At 40.9% G+C, this 24,028-nt stretch overlaps 1 protein-coding gene across 1 annotated transcript in view; it reads left to right on the top strand.

Moving 5' to 3' along the window:
• The first annotated feature begins 3,006 nt into the window (after positions 1 to 3,006).
• LOC106567287 (metabotropic glutamate receptor 4) overlaps positions 3,007 to 24,028 on the top strand; it is a 331,632-nt gene continuing 310,610 nt past the window's right edge. The window contains exon 1 of the mRNA XM_045693162.1: positions 3,007 to 3,526. The gene's annotated coding sequence lies outside the window, so the exon portion shown is untranslated. The remainder of the gene's footprint in view (positions 3,527 to 24,028) is intronic.

A 24,028-nucleotide genomic window follows, 5' to 3' on the forward strand; every position in this document is an offset into this window, starting at 1 on the left:
TAACAATGTTTATTGTAACCACAAGGGCAGGCAAACAACAGGTCAAGGCAGGCAGGAGTCGATAATCCAGAGTAGGAGCAAAGGTACAGGACGGCAGGCAGGCACAGGGTCAGGGACAGGGACAGGCAGAGTGGTCAAGCGGGCGGGTACAGGGTCAGGACAGGTAAGGATCAAAAACCAGGAGGACAAGAAAAAGAGAGGTTGGGAAAAGACAGGCGCTGACAGGACTAACGCTGGTAAGCTTGACAAACAAGACGAACAGGCACAGACAGACAGAAAACACAGGTATAAATACCCAGAGGATAAGTGGGGAAGATGGGCGACACCTGGAGGGGGTGGAGACAAGCACAAGAACAGCAGAAACAGATCAGGGCGTGACAATCCTTGAATATTGTAAGAGCTTTCATTGTCTGCTTATATACCCTCTTTATTTCTCCTACGGTCCTGAGATGGTGTACAGGGAGAATACTGTAAGAATGGCCCATGTTCTGAATTCTGTCTCTGTACATTTCAAAAGTGCTGAACAAATGGTTAAATTGACTACGTCTGTCCTACTTCACTCATTAATGTCTTAATCGAAATTACGGATTGCCTCTTATACGGTTGTCGTCCCCTTATGCCAGAGTTTGTACATCTCAATTCTCAGTAGAAACCACCTTTGTTTAATCAAGTCAGCCATATGTTTTTAAAAGGCAGTAAATTAGGCTGAATGAACTGTTTCGCTGCCAGACAAGGCTCCGCTAATAGGCAGGTGTAGCAGTGGTAAGGTGTTGGGACTCTGCTGTTGAGACAGCTTTATATAGGCCCGAACAGTTTGTGGGAACCGTTTGTCACTGTTATAGTGCAATAATGTATTGTTTAGTGTTGTGTTGTGTAGTGTAGTGGCTTTACTGGCATGCATACAATTATTACATTTTTTACTCTGCCCCACTAAGATTGACATGCTAAAATCGCCACTGGATACAAAGTATATTGAAAGCATGGGGTGCTTCCACACAGGAAGTTCCAGACACTAGAATCTATGCCAAGTCACATTGAAGCTGTTCTTGCAGCTCGGAGTGGCCTAAAGCACTAATAAGACAATTTATGTTGGTGTTTCCTTTATTTTGACAGTTCCTGTAGCAGTGGAGAATGGAACAGCTGAATAGGGGAAGTGGCTCGAGGCGCGCAAAAGGGAATATAAGATTGCAGATAAAGTTTTGAATTACACAATTTCATGTGTACGATATCTAAAGACCTGTATCACTATACTGAGAGCTTTGCATTTCTAAAAGGACGTATTTGGGTGTTCTTGGAGCCTTTGTTCATGTTTCTCTGGGGCCCCCATACTACAAGTGATTTGCTGTTTGGGGTAAGTTTCTCAAAAACATTTGAAATCACAAAAAAGTGTCTGGACCCTTCTACATGCCATTTAAATACAAAATTGAGATTTTGTTGTAAATTTGTACTTATTTAATTACCTGTTATTCAATAGAGGAATGGTTTGTCAATGTTCAAAACTACAAATAATTGATGGAATGTGCTCAGTGTCGTGGGAATGTTCTGAGATAGACACCCAAATGGGAACCATTTGCTGGTTTCCCATTTGAATGGGTAGGTAGGGTTCAGGCTATTCCCTCATTATTGGAAGCGATGCACTAAACTCAACAATGAAGAGATGGAATCAATATCTGCAATCAGGAAGGTAATGACAAACATAACATGTTAATGAACAAGATAGGCATGCTCTGGATTACCCTGGGGGAGTACAGAGGTTCCAATCATTATAGATATGGCGTGTGTGTGGAGTGTGAGAAGGCATGGAGACATGTTGAATTGTCTGCTAACATTTTTTTATCCTGGTTTATAATTATCATATTTTTATTATCCCTGATTAAGCCATTTTGTATTCCAATACACAACCAAACTTAGTAACCTAGCAAGTATGTAATTTTACGCACTGAAAGTAACTTCAGACTTTATTAACAGAATTGCAGTTGTTGACACAACGAGGCACTAGTCGGCGCCGTCAACCTTCAGAATGATTATAATGCAATTCATTGACTGGCCAGTCACAGAAGAAATTCCCACCGCACCCACTCCTACGTTTCCACAACAGCTTTTCACTAAGCCAAATGTTTCTCCAGCCATTTGCTCTCTCTTCTGTAATTTGTCATGGACAATTATTTTCTTCAGGTTTGCCGATTCAAAAGTTCCATTAACGCCAAAAGGCCATCATGAACTTCACACCAGACACCACAAAGCGTCAACATGTCCACATTTACCAATATACCTATAGTTTTGCTTTATATTGGATGATTTGGTAGGGTTTGGGTCGCCCAGAAGCGAGCTGCGTTTCACTGCCCCCATAGAACCTGCTTAACTTCAGTGATGAAGCGCTTGATATAGTTGAATTTGGATAAAAGCGAGTGCGTTTCAATGCAGCACCTATTATGCCCCATAAGAGTTAGAAGAGAATGGCCAGTGTAATGTAAGGTCATTAGCCTACTATCAACCTGAAAACCAAAACAGACTCCGATATGTTGTTCCCCATCATAGCTTCCAGTGAGGAGAAAAATGGGGGCAGGAGAAATTGTGCCTATTATGAAAGAAATGCTTGAAAGAATGCATGACAAAATCGGTCTATTTATTTTGTTGTGATCTCGAACTGACTCCCAAGTTTGGCTAAACACCTGAACCAATGTAATCACTTAAAAGGCCGTATTTCTATAGGCTATATCTCCTCTCGTGTACTTTAAGGTAAGGTTAGACAAACGTGTGTAAAAAGAGCAGAGAATAATCGTGGGTATTTAGATTTTTTATCACTATCTTCTGATATACATTTATAATTCGTTTGTCTGTCGCTCCTATTGATATTTTCAAGCCGCTTATTTGCACTGAAACATTGATTTGTTTAAAAGGCAACTGATTTCGCTGTAATATTTCTTGCATCGATTTTGCGCAACCCCCCTACTCAGCATGCTGGAATGTACTATTATCAGTCACTCTCATTGCCAGAGTCAGAATTGCACGATAAAGCTCAGTATTCGGATGGATTGGTAAGACGTTAAATACTAATTTCCTGCAGTGTAGGAGGGGGTGGCTTTGTAAGCTACACTCACACAAAGTAGAAAATAACCAGCGCAGGAACCCTTTCAGCACCACTCGCCAATGGACAGTGGTTTCAGCACGCAGAGTCATTGGGCAGTTTGAGAAGTGACAGGATTTGTTTGGAGTCTAGTGACCAGTGGGATTTGGACTACCGAGCCATCAAGACAGGTCCTGGAGGTTCTATTCTCGTAATTCTTCGTCACTGCTATTGTATCCCCCAACTACAGGACTAAACATATGCCTTTGTATCCTTACACCTGTTTTTCTCAAACTCGGGTTCTAACCAAAGAGGAGTTCTCTGGAAAGAATCCGTATTTCTGCACATGCTGAAAGACACAGTCGTTGAAAATAGAAATTTAGAGTGGACGGTTTCAATTGAACTTGGTTTTCATAAACGAAATTTTCTGAAATAAAATCCAGTGGGTTTCTTTCAAAGGTAAGAGTTCATTTTCTCTCAGCTCATTGAAAAGAATCATGTGGTGGGCTACATGTGATTATTTAATAGAATGATACTTTTCCAATACATGCACATTATGCATCTTTATATCATTGCTGATATACATTTTTTTTGTCTCCAAATTTAGCTCAAATGTTTCTTCTTGAAGGTTGTAGAATCGCTGCATTTTGTTGTAGATCTGCATCCTTTGAGTCAGGGATGGGCAACTTCGATGGGGGTGGGGGCCACAAAAAATCTGAACTCATCATGAGGGACCGCAATGGCTCGAGTGGCTTGTGGGTCTGCATAACCACATCCATGCCCAGACATGCAGTCAGAGCCGGCCCTAGCCCTTTGGGGGCACTAAGAAAATTGAGCAATTATCTAAATAATTTAATGTAATTCTATTCATTTTGCCATGGGCGGTAAGAAACGTTTGCCGTTTTTAATATGATATCAGAGTGAGTGTGACTACCAAAATCAATGGAGGCCCCCAGTCGGTAATTAATGTGACTGACATGACAAGAGAAAAATTGTTGATGCACAACCAAATTTCTAAATTGCACCTTGTGTATTCTACTATTCTAACTCTCAACTGTAAGGTGAAAACCTCGACTGAGTTCCAAAACAGCTTGGAACCTCAGGCATACAAAAGGGCTGTCAGTTGCCCATCCCTGCTTTACATGACTGCAAAAACTGGGGAAAGATTACTCTTTTGTTTTCCTGATATCAGATTTATGAAAACATACTGGCATTCTTGCACACTCCAGTCCAAAGTGAGAGTGCGGTCAAAGCAGGCTATTTAAAAAGTTATTTGATGCACCTTGACATTAAGTGGGCTGAATCCAGAGTGTGTATTTGCTTGTCTGTCAAGATGTTTGAGGGATATTCACTCCTTTCATTTCAGCGTGTGTGTGTGCACTGCTCAGACTGTGTGTGAGTGTGCGCGTGCAAATCTGCTGCACTAGCTCTTGCATGCACTCATGTAGTCCAAATACATTTATCCCTCTCCATTTTTTGGTTTGTCGCCTAACCAGATACTCAACAGATGAATCACCTCCAAGGACTGTAAAGCCCAGTGGGCTCGGGCTGTAATAGGCTAACATTCTTCGGTACTGTGTACACAATACAATCATCCCCTTCATCAGCTGTGTCAAAGCAAGCCCCCCTAGCAAGCCCCTCTGTTTTTCCTGCTCTATTTAGCTGCCATTCAGATGAGAATTGATAATGGGATGTAATCAATTGAAAAGCAGCAGGTATGAGTCAGAATGAAAATTAATTAATTAAATTAAGATTCTATTCAAGTGAGATTCTTGCTTTGTTAAGATTGGTTAAGATTTTAATGTTGAATATTGGATTTAATTAAACTCCAAGATGTGTTGGAATACATTGAAATCACTATCACAAGGAGGCAAAATTCATGTAATGGGATATGTCTGTGAGGCTACCAGATTTTCAATAATTCCACATTCTGGTGTTATTCCCTCTTCTTTTCAAGTGCTAATGCAAGGATGCTATATACTATATACAATGTGTGTTTAGGAAGGTGTCTGTCAAGGATTGTCAGATCCAATCAGTTTTCAGCATTTTATTGAGAGAGGGCAGAGAAAGATGGGAGAGAGAGAGTTTGTATACTTGTAAGACTCTACAGCATATGACCTCAAACTGTGCTTTGCTGTTTTTGTCGGTAGCCATACTCTTCTCAATATTTATATAATAAAGCATTTGATTCTTCCATTCCCTTAACGTTGAGTACAATTTGACTTGCAGTATTTAAGTAATAGCTTCTTCAATATAAGTGATGAAAATAATATTGGCCAACCCATTGAGTATCACACCGCACCCCCATATGTTATGTCTTGAAATATGCAGTAGAGGTGCGTAGGTAAAATCACCGGAGAAGCCAAGCCAGGAAAAAGGCCATATTACAACCTATGTGTTGTGTTAATTGCATTGTTTGCTCTATAATCTGTAAATTCATATGCCTTGCCATCGTGATATATAGGCCTAAGGCCGAGACAATAAGAAGACACAGCACAGTGGCAGAATAAATTCAACCACACCTTTGTTTCATCACAATTCCGGAGAACAAAATCTGTCCGGTGGAGTCCACAAAGCATATTGCATGTAATAAGCAGTTACATGACCTACAGCATGGTCAATCAAGTTAATGTTTCAGACATTTTCGGGCTACTAAACAAGTATTGATTTAGAACCACGGAGAGTTACCGCAAGTCGCAAAGAAAACAGGCCTCCACTATTCCAGCACCATTTCAACTTCAACATTTCAACATCATCTGATCACCTATCAAAAAACTATTTAGTCCTATCAATGTACGCTAATACGCTAATATGATGTGGCCGTCCATGTTACTGATTTCTGTGTGTGCGTGCAAGTAGAAAAAACATGTTGACTCACCCTACTTGTAGAGAAACGTCAATGCCATCCTCCTCTTTTATGTTACCTAAACGGTCTATCACTCTGTCATACAGTACACTCGTTTAGGTTTTGTTGTCCTTCTCTACTTGGCTAAAATGCTTGCTCGCTAGCCTAACTTCCTTTGATGGGTACTGATGTGCCAGGCCAGCCAGTTAACATTAGCCTACTACATCTAGCTACATGTTGAATTTCCACCCTCTCAGGCCAGTGACACAGTGTATGCATTTATGGTTGGATCATAATTGCCGTTATGATCATTGGCCAGTATGGAGAATTAGGTAAAACCACAAGTCCAAATCCCTATCTCCATCCATGGCTAATTTAGGAAAGGGGTGATTTTAGCTAGCTAGTTAGCCACCAGAGGACAACAACACAACAAGATGGAACAATTCATGTTTTTTCTGATGTGATTGGTGTGAAGCCAAATCCAAACTGTCTTCCCTTGACACTTTTTTTTGGTGTGCCAGGTCCATTCACAGCTGAGCTCACTCAGTTTAGCTCAACGCTGATTGGCTATTATTTTATTTAGAAAATTATCAAGGGAGGCCAAATGCCCGCTGGGTTCCCTTGCATTCAATGCTACAGGTGGCAACAATGTCATGCTCTTTCTGACCAGATAGCATCACATAGATGGACTACACATACTGAGACAAAGGGCCGCTGTTTTGTTCATTCGCTCGGATGCTTTCTCCGGAGATACATTCATCCTTGCAAATTGAAGGAAATTTATGAAACACAGAGAGACTAAAACAATGTTTATTTATGTTTTGGGCTTCCCTTGGAATCCATGAATACACACACCTGGAAATATGCCGATAGACAGATTCATAGTAAACTTACATTGTAAAACTTCTGACAGCCAGCTTTCTAACTCTGCCCGTAACGTTTGGACATTATAGCACTCCCAGAAGGCATGAATTATTGAGTCATTGTTAGTTTTACACTTAAGACATGACTCTGCTGTTGTGCTGTAGAATTTGTCAATTTTGTCTCGTGTAACAAATTCTATACATTCGTTTATACTGGATTAAGCATACATTTCCGTTAACTGTCATTTAATTCATTATATTCCAACACTCCCTCCATCTTGTGCCAAAATCAGTTCCAATAGTTTATATTTATTTCCAAGAGATTGTCCGTTGGATAGGCACTCTGCAAGGTTTTCTATATCTTACCTATCATATGAGTATCTTTTTCTGACTCAAATAGGATTCCCTCAACATTGCTCTGATGTCCAAAAGCTTTCAGGTCGAAATTTCACGAGAGAGTTTGTATTGAGAGAGAGGAAGAGAGAGAGAGAGAGAGAGAGATAATCAAAATGGATGCACTACAACCTCACTCTCCCCACACTACCTTGGCAAAGCATATTTATTGTATTTAATGGGATAAATATTTGATATCTGCTTGGGTTGAGATCAGTTCCATGATTAATTCAGTCAATTTAGGGGATTAATTTCAATTGTATTGGGATTTTTAATGAACAATTTCTGAGTTTCAATCTCAATTCATTTTCTGAGCTGACAGAGTTCAAACAGAATGTAGACCCCCCCCTCCCTCCCCTACATACACCTGTCACGTCTCTTACTTCAGAGGTTACAGATAGAGTACGCAATGTCAAGGATCTCAACAGGCTGCTCATAATCCATTTTCAGGGTCATTGCGTGTTACTGGATCATGCTTCGACTAAAAGAGCCAAAACAGCATAATGAGGGAGCAGACTATCAGACCATCAGATGCCACTTTGTCCTCTCAAGTCTAAATATTTGGAAGTTTCTTTAGTTTTTATTTTTCGAATGACTCCATGTTCATGGAGTGTCCAGTCCACATTCTGGTTCACCTCCTCTGCTGCTCCTCCTGGCTATGACCATCTGTTCATCAGGGGGCCTGATGTCTCCCGAGTTTTGATCACAGTCTGATGATCATATTAGCGCCAAAACAACATGCCCCTAAAACCAGATCAAAATGCTGCCCGTCTCTAAACAAGCTTAAAATATTTTCCTAAAAGCAGATTTTTCCTAATGTAGGCCTAGAGCAATTGGTATTTTTCTGCCTTTGGTTTGTGTCCAACTTTTACAGTTTCTGAGTCCACATGACACTGTAGTGCCATTCATCCAATACGAACAAAAATGGAAGTGAAGTGGCTCTTCTAATAAATTTACGTAAGAGGTTTGGATAATGATTTTGCATTAAAATCTTAGGTTAGAAGTGAATCATGGTGCAAGAAACCTGTGGAGTATGCCAGTACTATTAAGTGCTGGTCTTGTAATTCCTGTTGTGCTCACCCACTGTTATAATGGACCTATCAGACTGGCTTTGGCAGATTCTCCAATGGGTCATTCATTTCCAATAGGAGCTCGCAATGGGGGCGTGGTGCTCCATGGCACGACCATCTGCAGTTGCATGCATGTGAAAAGTTAAGATGGTTTTACACCATCTTAATTTGACACCATCTTAATTTGAGTCAGATCTAGGCTGTATCACAACCGGCCGTGATTGGGAGTTCCATAGGGCGGCGCACAATTGGCCTAGCATCGTCCGGGTTTGGCCAGTGTAGGCCATCATTGTAAATAAGAATTTATTTACTATGTGTGATGGCCCCTACTACTGTCGGTGTTTGTTTGTGTGCGCACCTGCATGAGTACATGTCGCTACACTAACAAACAGTGTCCAAAATCTGTCTTGGCTTCTACTTACTAAAATGAAATATGGTGTACTAATAGTACTACCGTAAAAACATATGCTCTAAGCAACAAATATCAACATAATACTCATCCATACTGAGGAGGCGTCATCTAATGCGCAACAAATGGCGGGGATATTCTGATTATCAGCTGTTGTCAAACACGTGAGTGTGAAAAGACGACTCTGAAAAGATGACTCTACTTCATGAAAAGCCAAAATTAGTTTGACATCCTGGAATTTAAAGCAAACAAATTTTTGAAAATTCACATACAATAAAACCTATTTATGCATACCCAAAAACCTATTATTGGGTGTGGGTAGTCGGAATGGCCAGTGTCTACTCTAGTCTGATCACACAAGTGCATGAGAGCTGAAATGTGCCCACAGTTTGATCCACTTCATTAGAGGCCGGCTGACACTGATCGGAGATGACATCTGTTCACACTGTGGTACATTTCTGAGATTTACGACATAAACAACGGACTGAACAATCTATTCATTCCGGTATGGCGGTACAGCTTCCCCTCTCTCAACTTCTGAGGGGGCACCTCATCTCACAAGGCGAAGCATTCGTCATTGTTTTAGGGGGGGATGTCATAACTCACGGTTGTTATTCCTCTGAGCACAGTGGCTTGACTGCTCAGCCCCACTGAGTAAGTGTTCATGTGTGTGTGCCTCTTCAGTGCTCCCATGCATGCAAACATCCATACAAACAGGATTAGGGCATAGATATATAAAGGGAGAGCGGCTCTCTCAAATCAATTTCCTCCATGACACACAAGCAAGCAGACATCTTGAGAGATAATAGGCTGATAGATCTCTCACACCCCAAGACCTGATAATGTCTTATTTAGACAAATGCGCAAAATGCAATGATTTAACCTATTTATTTACCTGATTACCCTATTATAGGGTACATCAGAGTCACCCACTTTTCGATTGCAAATATCAATTCCAGAGAAGCTGCTATGCTCTCAGAATGTTGTAGAGTTACATATGTAGGATCTTAATTTGAGACAGTTTGCTACAGCAACAGGAAATGTGAATTATTATGTGGATTATAATTCATGGACATTCTTTTTGGTGGGTTTGATAAATGTTTTATAAGAGCAAATCAAGTCTGACATTTTAAAGTGGAAATTACAAACTTTAGAAGACTTTTTAAACCTTGGATACATTACACGTTTGCATTTCCTGCTATGCAGGAATATTCTCAGAAAGAAAAGATTGATCAAATTAAGATCCTACATCTGTAGGCTTGATAAATCATATCTCACACTGCCAGGGTCTGTCTGTACCCTACAGAGAGGCATCAAACCCAGCCACAACCCCACCAGATTAGGCCTTGTTCCTCTCACCAGAGTCCTGGAGGACTCCCTCCCTCATATACAGATGCTGCCACAGGCAGGCTGGGAACAGCCCCTAAATCCTGGCGTTAACAATCAACCAGCTCTTGCTGCTCCCACTGGCCTGATATCCTTTCATATGTCACAGCAGCGGCAGCCTTCATCAACACATGGGAACATGGAAGAAATTAACTGATATTTTTGCCTTCATGTCAGCGTTGATGCTCTATTGCCTCAAGGTTTTACATGGAATATATTGTTGGCTTTAATTGTGTGGTTTAATGCTAGAGTGCTTCAAAGCCTTTGGTCCTAGACCATTTTAATATCACTTAGCTGTTGCAGTGGCCATACAAGTCCACGTTAGCCACTAAGGTCTTAGTCTGGACTGTCCATCCGCTGCACTTTAAACATTTATAGATCCACTGTTCACATCAACTTTTCTCAATAGCCTGGTGGTGGCTTATAGAGAGATGAATGCAAAAGGCAGCAGAGACATATACTGTAGGTTTCACTGTCAGCACACACTGGTCATGATTTATTGCATCGCTATGCTCTCCTTGTTTTCCCCAAACTCTACAATTGAACGTGAACAAGGCAAGAGGAAGCTAGGGACAAGGGAGAGGAGAAATAGCATCAGTTCCTGTAGAGATGCGTTAGCTAACTTACAGGCTGGCTGTCTTTTCTCTTTTCCTCCTGATCAAGAGTGCAAATCCTCGTTAATTATCTGGCGTGATTAAGGTACTGTAAGTACAAGAAAATAACTTAAAGTGTGTGTGGCATTAATGAAACCATATTGTAACCACTTGATTGACGTCGATGCTAAGCGCCGCTTGTTTTAGAAGCTTACTTGCTTCATCAATCTCACACATTTAGGCCTAATGAAGAAGTATCTTGGTCAATCTGACTGATCATCGACAATACAGCCCCTTTGTATTATCATTATTTCATACTTTACTACTACTGTGCAAACACCATAGTAAATTAGCATGCATTTGCCATTCAGAATAAAAATGGGCTACATTGTAATGCACGCTGTGTCTCATAATTAGACTGAAGGTCTACTGTGTGTAGGCTATATCTCATAATGGGGCCTGGATAATATGTAAGAGCTCATTAATCAGAGAGAGAAGCCTCATCATTGACCATGGCCTTTCTCCTCTTCATTCTCCAGCTTGCGCCACGTCTTTATTTACACCACTGTTTTTATTTACACCACTGATTAGTAATGCAGAGGCCTAGCCAGTGACACAGAATATGTCTGTCTGACACACCCATCCCTCTTCATTTGGGCTGTTGTCTCACATCCCTCCCTGATCTCTCTGTGGAATTAAATTGTGAGTAGTACCCAAAACACACAGTTTAAAAACAGTCTTGTGTGATCTGACTTCTTGAAGCTTGCTTCAACTCTTCACACTTTGGTGACTGACCCAATCTCTGGCTGGCTTACAATTTATACAGTGTGTATCTGTTGCGTGGTGTAATATATATATATTTTTTAAATGATCAAATTAAATCCAACTGGATCCCTTTTATGTTTTGTTCATCTGGAAAGTCCAAAGGTGCAGGCGAACACCTCATATACGACCGGTTGTTCACCATGTTTGTTTAACATTCTTCCATAGAGGCGTGCTGCTCTAGTCTACTGGCACCTGGTCTGAGGTCCTCATCATATCTGCTGTACCTGCTCTTTCTTTACACCCGTGCTGTAATAGGAGCTCTGTAGACTCCCCAATCAATACTAATGCTATAGCATGAGAGCAGGCTCCAACAGCATCATAACCTGAAACATGACAGCACCATCCACTGCAGCTCTCTTCAAATGCTTCAGGCGATATATCCCTGAACATCTGATTCATGTAGAGGAAATATTCGTACATGGCTGTGATTGCCTTTAATGCATTAGGTCTGAAAGAGAGCAACCCGGCTCAACGTATTTTACTGGTTTGTGACCCGGCTCTACGTATTTTACTGGTTTGTGACCCGGCTCTACGTATTTTACTGGTTTGTGACTCACTGACACTGCCCCCGGTTAGTGGGGAATAAAGCAGGCCAAGAGTTAACACACATAGGGAACTTTATTTACACACTGAGGAAGGTGAACGTGGGGATGTATATGGGGATGGTTCTGTAATGGACAGAAACAGAGATAGTAAATAGGCCACGCAGGAGATAAATACACTGGCCTGAATATGTAGAGTAGGATAGAATGGGATATGGGATAAAGCAACAAGGACCATAGCTAATAAATGACCTAATAACCCAACCTGGTCTCAGATCATTTCGTATTATTCCTTATGTATATCGGTGACACTCCATTTAGTATGATATGTTACATTTTTTATGGTATGTATTAATTTGTGGATGTCCATCACCCATTTCGTATGATATGTTACGAATTACAGTTGTTATTATATGTTATGAATTTGGAAAACATATGATATGTTCCTGAATTCTAGCAAGGTGGCTAGGTGGCTAACTGGCTAACGCAAAAATGCTAAACTTGTGCTTGATGAGATTAGACCTCGCAACTTTTGGGATGGTAGACGTTCGCATTATACACCCACCCAACCAACCACCCTACTTTTACCTGAAGTAGCCATCTGTCTTATGAAACCATACCAAACGTAACATATCATACCAATTTGAGTCTCCCGGATTTACTGTTTAAGTAAGAATAATGGCAAGGACTGTATATTATACAAATAGTAGGCTACTGCACAGCAACACACAAGAGCAAGGACTCATCATTGCAGACAATAACAATAGTAACATAATAATAACAGTAATGAAAACTACATAGAATACTGCTACTCTAGCACATACTACAATAATAACAACAGTGACAACTTACTTTGTAATCACGCATCCCATGCATGTATATCCACCCATGTTCTGACAACGGAAAAAACTAAGTTCAGGCCCGGCTAATACTTATACGATTGAGAGAGCATGCAACGGACCGACTGGACAGTGCTGGGCTAGCTAGGAGCATCTGATCAATCACAGCATGCATGATCAGTGCATGGGCAAAGTGTAGGGTGCATGGGGATAGTTTGATTGGCTGAAGCCACATCTCTCATATGAGGAGGAGAGCTAGACTACGTGGTGCCAGCTAGACTACGTGGTGCCAGCCAGACATAAACAACAACACACGCTGGAAATTAGTCCCACACAGTGCCCTCGGCATGGGGATTCTGGAACACCATGTACATCCCCATGTTCATCTTCGTCAGTGTGTAGATAAAGTTCCCTGTGTGTGTTCATTCTTCGACTGTCTTATTCCCCTCTAACCAGGGGCTTTGTCAGTGGAAATCCAGTAGAATACATAGAGCCTGGTTCCTCCCTTTCAAGGTAATTTAACCACTCTTACCATCCATGTATTTGACTTGTGTTTGCATCCTTAAGATTTGTTGATAGTCCCTCACTAATAATTAGGCTGTGTTTTAGTCATTAACATAACAATACAGCGGTATCGCCGCAAGATAGATGTTTAAAGTATTTAAATGGCAGGGCACCAGCACTTGTGCTGTCTGTGTTTGAGAAAAGACAGCAGACTAGTCTACTGGGACATATATGATTATAAGAATCACATGAATAAAAAGCCTTGGATGCGCCCTTTCAGCCGTGCTGTGTAGGCACTCTAGCAACTAGCCTCTCTTCTCATCTCAGTGTGTTAGTGAGCTGCGCTGCGGCACAGCCAGGCAGGTTCAGGCTCGGTGTTTCAAATGGAAAATCCATCTCTGTCATTAGACTGCCATTTTCACGCTCTATTAAACTTCATACATTCATCGCACTGGTATGCATTATGTGCCATTGACTCCTGCTATCCTGCAGCGTCGTTTCAGTAATGGGGGGTAGGGGATGTGGGTAGAGTGAGGGTTCATCAGTTTGTCATTTCACCATGGTACCTTTTATAGATTTTCTTCCAGATTATTTCCTGTGTAATTTTCCATCTTGAGGGGTGCCCTGCCATCTGTATTTTTTACAGAAGAGACAGTATTAAGAACAGTATCAAAATACAATAAATTATTGTATTATTATCACATATATTTCTTTGATTGTAGTCAGCTATGATTTCAAAACACATACTGTATAAACACTGATTGTTATTGTTTGAACCGTGATTTCTAAGATTCAGGCTACAATTTGAGGGCCCAGTTTGAAAATGTACAGTATCACATCCAGGTAGATCATCTGATGCCTCACGTTGAGAACAAAGGGAAGAAGTGGAGGAAGCTGCAGCACAAACACAGGACTAAATTAAGCTCCAGATAATTTAATCAGAGAGAAGCTGTGAAACTGCAAAGCGTCACAGGGTTGTGATCCTTACTGTCTTCACATGGTAAGGCTGAGAAGGGGAATGTGGATTTTTATACAGCAGCAGCACAAAGGTTTTCCTCAGGATGGCTAAGTGGAATCCTAACCCTCATGCAAAGTAAAAAGATCAAAGACTTGATTTGAGCGCAGACTCCTTGTTCCAATGCCTCTTGTGAAGAAGTTATCTCGCTCATAATCATGCATGAGCATACCCACTAGTCCTTAGAGTTGTAGATTTCACACAAATGTAGAGTTTAGAGGAAACTTTGTGTACAATCTGTCATGCATTGATGGAATTATGTGCCCTGAACTAAAAACCACAGTTAATAAACACATAAATATACTGTGTTTAATCCGGTTACGCAAGAGTAAACAAAATATAAGAACCAGTCACTTTTCTTTGTCAAATCAAATACACCCTCAAAACATTTTGTTGTGTTGTTAAAATAGTTGCTTTTCAAAAACATTTACCCCAAATGTGCATAGTATGAATGGAAAGACTAATGGAAAGACTAATGAGTGGGCATTAGACAGAACCCAGATGTCCACTGGTAACTATCACATTCAGCTTAGAAAACAAATAACCCCACAGAGTGTCTTCAGCACAGTCAATATTTGTAGAGACATGCTCTACTCCTCTATTTCACTGCAAAACATCACAGGCTTGAATAATTTAGGGACATAAAGCATGCATGGGATCAATAAAGATTAAACATTAAAAAAAAAATACATACCATGGCTGTGTTGTGCAAATATTTACAATTTTCCGTTAGAAGTACTGAATTATATATGAGATATTCTTATCACAACCAGGGGTATAGAGTGGAGGAGTGGCACTCCCACACTTTTAACAATTTGATTTGAGAATACTGGTAAAACTATATCTGGAAAATATATTCTGATAAATGTATTATAAAAATGTATTATATTTAATTACCACTACAATTCATTGAAAAACTATAAAATGACAAACCAAATAAATGAACTAAAAGAAAAAAAAAACATCTCTCACTGTCAACTGCGTTTATTTTCAGAAAACATAACATGTGTAAATATTTGTATGAACATAAGATTCAACAACTGAGACATAAACTGAACAAGTTCCACAGACATGTGACTAACAGAAATGGAATAATGTGTTCCTGAACAAAGGGGGGGTCAAAATCAAAAGTAACTATCTGGTGTGGCTACCAGCTGCATTAAGTACTGTAGTGCATCTCCTCCTTGTGGACTGCACCAGATTTGCCAGTTATTGCTGTGAGATGTTACCCCACTCTTCCACCAAGGCACCTGCACGTTCCTGGACATTTCTGAGGGGAATGGCTCTAGCCCTCACCCTCCGATCCAACAGGTCCCAGACGTTCTCAATGGGATTGAGATCCGGGCTCTTCGCTGGCCATGGCAGAACACTGGCATTCCTGTCTTGCAGGAAATCACTCACAGAACGAGCAGTATGGCTGGTGACATTTTCATGCTGGAGGGTCATGTCAGGATGAGCCTGCAGGAAGGGTACAACATGAGGGAGGAGGATGTCTTCCCTGTAATGCACAGCATTGAGATTGCCTGCAATGACAACAAGCTCAGTCCGATGATGCTGTGACACACCAGACCATGACGGACCCTCCACCTCCAAATCGATCCCACTCAAGAGTACAGGCCTCAGTGTAATGCTCATTCCTTCGACGATTATCGCGAATCTGACCAAAAACCGGTGAAGTTGTTGCCGGTGATGTCTGGTGAGGACCTGCCTTACAACAGGCCTACAAGCCCTCATGCCAGCCTCTCTTAGCCTATTGCGGACAGTCTGAGCACTGATGGAGGGATTGTGCATTCCTGGTGTAACTTGGGCAGTTGTTGTTGCCATCCTGTACCTGTCCCACAGGTGTGAAGTTCGGATGTACCCATCCTGTACAGGTGTTGTTACATGTGGTCTGCCACTACAAGGACAATCAGCTGTCCGTCCTGTCTCCCTGTAGCGCTGTCTTAGGCATCTCACAGTCCGGACAATGCAATTTATTGACCTGGCCACATCTGCAGTCCTCATGCCTCCTTGCAGCATGCCTAAGGCACGTTCACGCAGATGAGCAGGGACCCTGGGCATCATTCTTTTGGTGTTTTTCAGAGTCAGTAGAAAGGCCTCTTTAGTGTCCTAAGTTTTTATAACTGTGACCTTAATTGCCTACCGTCTGTAAGCTGTTAGTGTCTTAACGACCGTTCCACAGGTGCATGTTCATTAATTGTTCATGGTTCATTGAGCAAACATTAAACCCTTTACAATGAAGGTCTGTGAAGTTATTTTGATTTTTATGAATTATCTTTGAAAGACAGGGTCCTGAAAAAGGGACGTTTCTTTTTTTGCTGAGTTTATGTTTCGCAGCCTAGAGGTAGGTAAATGGTGGTTTGTTCCCTGTCTTCTCCCTTTCTTCTTCTTTGGTGGTGGTGAGTATGATGAAGAACTATTAGGCTACCTGTGTGCACTGCGGCGGCCTGTCGGAGTCTTGACCACTTTGGCCAATCAGAACATTGAAAAAATAAATAATTCAGCGTGTGTCAGCCTTGAGGTTGCTCATAAAACACGGACCCCTCTTGTGCAGTGAAACACAGAAAGATATGTGACCACTTTGTAATGGCGACGCTGTTTTGCAGAGGACACCCAAACCAGAGTTGCCACCGCAAAGCCCAAGGAGCATGACACACTCTGGAAGTTGCTATTGCCCTGCTTGGGATATTTAGCCTACATTGGCTATTGGTTGAGACACAGGGCCCATTCTAGCTTGGTATGTCAGGGTTGGCAATTGGAAATGTGAATTGGGCCAAATTGGAGGTCAAGTTTTAGAGATGCATGAATACACCACACCAAAAACTTTATTTTATGGCTATGCAATGATTTATGGTAATGATTTATGTTCACTACTTGGTCAATTGATTTGATAGTATTTTTAATCTATGCAAATAAATTCTATGAATTGATAGTTCACCTCTCTGTTTTCTTTTATTCTGTAATTGGGTATATTGTAACCATGTGTTCAAGCTAATCAAATCAAAGTTTATTTATGATACAGACTGTAAGCTAAACAATACAATGAAATGCCTATTCGCAATAAAGCTCTCCTCGCAAACAGTGCAATGACATTAAGCTACAGTTGAAGTCGGAAGTTTACCTACACCTTAGGCAAATACATTTAAGCTCAGTTTTTCACAATTCCTGACATTTAATCCAGATAAAAATTCCCTGTCTTAGGTCAGTTAGGATCACCACTTTATTTTAAGAATGTGAAATGTCAGAATAATAGTAGAGAGAATGTTTTATTTCAGCTTTTATGTCTTTCATCACATTCCCCGTGGGTCAGAAGTTTACATACACTCAAATAGTATTTGGTAGCATTGCCTTCTAAATTGTTTAACTTGGGTCAAACGTTTCAGGTAGCCTTCCACAAGCTTCCCACAATAAGTTGGGTGAATTTTGGCCCATTCCTCCTGACAGAGCTGGTGTAACTGAGTCAGGTTTGTAGGCTTCCTTGCTCGCACATGCTTTTTCAGTTATATCCACATATTTTCTATAGGATTGAGGTCAGGGCTTTGTGATGGCCACTCCAATACCTTGACTTTGTTGTCCTTAAGCCATTTTGCCACAACTTTGGAAGTATGCTTTGGGTCATTGTCCATTTGGAAGACCCATTTTCGACCAAGCTTTAACTTCCTGACTGATGTCTTGAGATGTTGCTTCAATATGTCCACATCATTTTCCTCCTCATGATGTCATGTTTTTTGTGAAGTGCACCAGTCCCTCCTGCAGCAAAGCACCCCCACAACATGATGCTGCCACCCTCGTGCTTCATGGTTGGGATGGTGTTCTTCGGCTTGCAAGCCTCCCCCTTTTTCCTCCAAACATAACGATGGTCATTATGGCCAAACACTTCTATTTTTGTTTCATCAGACCAGAGGACATTTCTCCAAAAAGTACGATCATTGTCCCCATATGCATTTGCAAACCGTAGTCTGGCTTTTTTTATGGCGGTTATGGAGCAGTGGCTTCTTCCTTGCTGAGCGGCCTTTCAGGTTATGTCGATATAGGACTCGTTGTACTGTGGATATAGATACTTGTGTACCTGTTTCTTCCACCATCTTCACAAGGTCCTTTGCTGTTGTTCTGGGATAGATTTGCACTTTTCACACCAAAGTACATTCATCTCTAGGAGACAGAACGCATCTCCTTCCTGAGTGGTATGATGGCTGTGTGGTCCCATGGTGTTTATACTTGCGTACTATTGGTTGAACAGATGAATTTCGTACCTTCAAGTGTTTGGAAATTGCTCCCAAGGATGAACCAGACTTGTGGAGGTCTCCAATTGTTTTTCTGAGGTCTTGGCTGATTTCTTTTGATTTTCCCATGATGTCAAGCAAAGATGCACTGCGTTTGAAGGTAGGCCTTGAAATGCATCTGCAGGTATACCTCCAATTGACTCAAATGATGTCAATTACCCTATCAGAAGCTTCTAAAGCCCTGACATAATTTTCTGGAATTTTCCAAGCTGTTTAAAGGCACAGTCAACTTAGTGTATGTAAACTTCTGACCCACTGGAATTGTGACACAGTGAATTGTATGTGAAATAATCTTTTTTTTTTAAATTAAAATGTCCTTTCTCTTAAAATGACATTTCATCAAGATCTGTTGCCTACGCCTATAATAATCATTCTTCTTCTTCTTCTTCTTCTTCTTCTTCTTCTTCTTCTTCTTCTTCTTCTTCTTCTACAAATAAAATATTATTCCTTCTCACAATGGTGCTTGTTTAGTAAAGTTAGATCAGAGAATCAATCGTCGAGCAAGATCACACAATGATTAATTTGCATGTTACATAACAGAACTGAATGTAATAGCATAGTAGGGCTGTAATGTTACTGTTACACTAAAACACCTCCTCATTTCTAATGAGATTTAAGGATGGTTAGCTCAAGCCGAATTGTCAATTTTAAAACTCAGAGTGCACCACTAGGCAGGATACATGCTTTGATTGTAACAAAATACAAGAAAGGCTAATAGTTTGTTAACACCATCTGCTCTAATTCTTTCAAATGAAGTAGCCTATGCCTAACTTGGTGTTTGACGGTATTAAAAACATAAATGTTTCTTTAGACAATAACCTATGTATGGGCATAGGCAGACGTTGCACATGTAGGATGCATTTTTTAAATGTATATTCTATAATGATAAGCTATTAAATTGGCTACATCTGTCGGTACAAACTTTGATTGAGGAATTTATGATGCAATTTCCATTTTTTTGTGCTCCCTCACCTAAAAAAATAGGAATACATCACTGATCACAACAAACTGTTCAGCGCAGTCACTAAAAAGAAGAAAGGCCCCAGTGTCTTAGGGTTTATTGCGGGATGAATACAGGATTATTAGAGGATCGTGTCAGTGTAGCTGAGGTCAGCTTGGAGGACAGCATAATGGTGTCAACCAACGGCCCTTTACAGTACATTCAGAAAGCATTCTTTTCCACATTTTGTTACGTTACAGCCTTATTCTAAAATTGATTTAAATTGTTTCCCCCCTCATCAATCTATAAACAATACCCCATAAAGACAAAGCTAAAACTGTTTTTTTGACATTTTTGCAAATGTCTTACAAAGAAAAAACTGGAATATCTCATTTACATAAGTATTCAGACCCTTTACTGAATACTTTGTTGAAGCACCTTTTGCAGAGATTACATCCTCAAGTCTTCTTGGGTATGACACAACAAAATTGGCACACCTGTATTTGGGGAGTTTCTCCCATTCTTCTCTGCACATCCTCTCAAACTCTGTCAGGTTGGATGGGGAGCGTCGCTGCACAGCTACTTTCAGGTCTCTCCAGAGATGTTTGATCGGGTTCATGTCTGGGCTCTGGCAGGGCCACTCAAGGACATTCAGAGACTTGTCCCAAAGCAACCCCTGCGTTGTCTTGGCTGTGGGCTTAGGGTTATTTTCCTGTTGAAAAGTGAACCTCCGTCCCAATCTGAGGTCCTGAGCACAGGTTTTCATCATGGATCTCTCTGTACTTTGCTCCGTTCATCTTTCCCTCGACCTGACTAGTCTCCCAGTCCCTAGCGCTGAAAAACATCCCCACAGCATGATGCTGCCGCCACCACGCTTCACCGTGGGATGGTGCCAGGTTTCCTCCAGACATGACGCTTGGCATTCAGGCCAAAGAGTTCAATCTTGGTTTAATCAGACCAGAGAATCTTGTTTCTCATGGTCTGAGTGTCCTTTACCTGCCTTTTGGCAAACTCCAAGTGGGTTGTCATGTGCCTTTACAGAGGAGTCGCTTCTGTCTCGCCACTCTACCATAAAAGCCTGATTGGTGGAGTGGAGTGCTGCAGAGATCGTTGTCTTTCTGGAAAATTCTCCCATCTCCACATAGAAACTCTAGAGCTTTGTCAGAGTGACCATCAGGTCCTTGGTCACCTCCCAGACCAAGGCCCTTTTCTCCTGATTGCTCAGCCAGCTCTAGGAAGAGTCTTGGTGGTTCCAAACTTCTTCCATTTAAGAATGATGGAGGCAACAGGGTTCTTGGGGACCTTCAATGCTGCAGACACTTTTTGATATATACTTCACCAGATCTGTGCCCCGTCACAATCCTGTCTCGGAGCTCTACGTACAATTACTTTGACCTCATTGCTTGGTTTTTGCTCTGACTTGCACTGTGGAACCTTATTTAGACAGGTGTGTGCCTTTCCAAATCATGTCCAGTCAATTGAATTTACCACAGGTGGACTCCAATCAAGTTGTAGAAACATCTCAGTGATAATCAATGGAAACAGGATGCACCTGAGCTCAATTTCGAATCTCATAGTGAAGGGTCTGAATACCTACAGTATGTAAATAAGTTATTTCTGTTTTTAGATTCAATAATTTTGCAAAAAATTATAAAAACCTGTTTTCACCTTGTCATTATGGGTTATTGTGTGTAGATTAATGAGGATGTTTTATTTATTCAATCCATTTTAGAATAAGGCCATAATATAACAAAAAGAGTGAAAAAGTCAAGGGGTCTGAATACTTTCCGAATGGACTAAACATCAATAGATTATGCTACTCAGTCTCATTATACAACTTACATGCCATTTTAGTAAATGTAGTAAATACCGCTGTAGTAATAGAAATGTTGAGAAAGAGGTCACGTTTGGAAATGGATTCCATAGCTCAGATTTTACTTAGTTTTGTGGTGTGGATTAGTCATTTCTGACATACTCTACATCCTGTACTGTATATGTACTGTACCTCATGTACTGTGGATGTACTGTACATTATACTTCCTTACAGTCAAAGTGCCTCAGCAGTATTGACTTTTTAGCTAGTCAGCCATCAGCACTCAATATCAATGTCTGTAAAGCCATCATATTACGCTAGAACACTGACGAAGCTCTCACCATTGAATCAATCTCTAGAGATCCTGGTGCTTGGCTTTTAGCTGCGCCTTGATACAGCTTTAAACCAAACAAAGGCTCAGGAATAAAAGGCTTGTGAGGAACCATGCACTGTAAAATCTCTAATTCTGTTAGTGCTGCTCTCTCTCGCTCTTCACCCCCCTTTGTTACACGGTACATGTCTAATCGCCATAAAGCAAGTTGATAGAATGGCAATATAAATGAGATAGCATGGCCATCTGAGGATCCGTCTTCATTAGGATCTGAGGAGAGAGTTTCTATTAGTTTTCTATCAAGATGGGATGACGGCGTGTATGGAATTACACGTCACAGTACAAAGCACTGGTGGCCCAAGAGCTCTGAGCTGGGCCCAATGGAGGATGAAAATCCTTAATCAACGGGAGGGGAGTACTAGTGACAGGGCACTATGATCTCTCCCCATGTCACAATCCAGGAGATTATTGCTAGCGTCCTGACACTTCCTCTACAACACTGAGGGGAGGAGGGCGCCTCTTCTTTTCGCTCCTTTCTTTTTCCCCTTTCATTTCAGACATCTTCTCCACATTAAGGTCATTTTCTTATTTTCTTATCTGCCGGCGTGATGCACATTTCTTTCTTCGTTCAAGGCGAGGACACAGGTGGAGCAGGCCTCAGGAGGGCCACATGCTTAACTGGCCTGTTAGGACAAATTATGATTATAATTAGTCTGTGAGTTTTCTGAGGATCTGAGGATGTTTTAAAACAAATGGGCTCATTTTGCTCCAGTTAAGAGTCATAAGCTAAGACAATAGAAAGAGATGATTCACGAGGAGAGAAAAACATGAATGCATGTTTTTTTCCCCCTATGAAATATCCATCTGTTGCTCTTGTTGTTTTCCCCATGCAGCTTGTTGTATTTATTCTATTTCCCACCAGGACATTATTTCACAATTATCATACAGCTGTCTGTCTGTTGGTCCTTTTCTACCCATGATCAAAAGCCCATTAGTTTGAATAAGTCAGCTGCCGTTATCAGAGGGTACAATATAAACACAGGTTTTTGTTCGTATTACTCATGTGGCAGCTACAAAACGGGGCCTGCAGAGTGAAAAGGATCTTTATCTCTGACCTGATTCTAAGAGTGACCTAAATAATGATCGCCCTATTTCTAAACTTTAATGCCTAGCTAAAATATTAGAATCCTTGATTAATTCTCATCTAAGATCTTTCTTATCTTTGAAATGTATTCTAAATGTACATCAGTCGGGTTTTAGACCAGGTCATAGCATTATCTCTGCTGCATCCCTAGTTATAAGTTATGTGCTAAACTGCATGGATAAAAGGCAACCTTGTGCTGCCCTCTTCATTGACCTGTCAAAGGCTTTTGATACTGTTGACCACTCGTTGCTAATTCAGAGGCTTTCCACAATTGGCCTAGATCAGGCTGCATGTAACTGGTTACAAAATGACTTGACAGATAGAAATCAATGTGTATGTACTGATGGTGTTAAATCAGGTTTCCTGGATATTACGAAAGGTGTCCCACAGGGGTTGATTCTGGGTCCTGTACTTTTTACCGTTAACATTAACAATATCGACTTGTCTATAAAAAAATGTAACCTGTACTTGTATGCTAATGATACTGTTACGTATGCTATTGCCCCCACGGTTGACCAGGCTCTATCTGAACAATAGTGCCTTCCTTGTATTACAGAGAAACGTTATTGACTTGAAATTAGTATTGACTGCAGGTAAAACTAGGTATATGTTGTTCTCTAAAAATAACTCTGATGATTTAAGCATATGTACTTTGGATGGTGTCCATATTGATCGAATCCCTGCTTACAAATATCTGGGCATCTGGATACATGAAAAGCTGGCTTTTAGAAAGCATATTGATGAGTTAGTAAAGAAGCTGAAAAATAAATTGGCAACTTCTATAGAAATAGGTCCTGCCTTTCGCTAAATAGCAAAAAGCTGATTATTCAGTCAACGTTTCTATTGGTCCTAGACTATGGCAGCATCATCTATGTGATTATCATAGAGCACAGTGCTTTATTATGGGCGACACTTTTAGTACTCATCACTGCAGTCTCTACTAGAAAGTTGGTTGGTCATCTTTGATGTCACGTAGGTTAATACATTGCTATGTTTTCATTTATTAAGCCCTTTTACAAGACGTCCCACTGTACCTTACATCTTTCCAAAATTACCACACCCGGTCTCAGGGATGGTTAACTCTGGAAAATCCTTTGGTGTCTTCAACATGTTCTTAAATGTGATGTTTTGGTGTATCAAGGGCAATTCAGAATGCTGACTGAGGA

This window comes from Salmo salar, chromosome ssa13 (assembly GCF_905237065.1).
Source record: "Salmo salar chromosome ssa13, Ssal_v3.1, whole genome shotgun sequence".
Taxonomy (NCBI): domain Eukaryota; kingdom Metazoa; phylum Chordata; class Actinopteri; order Salmoniformes; family Salmonidae; genus Salmo; species Salmo salar.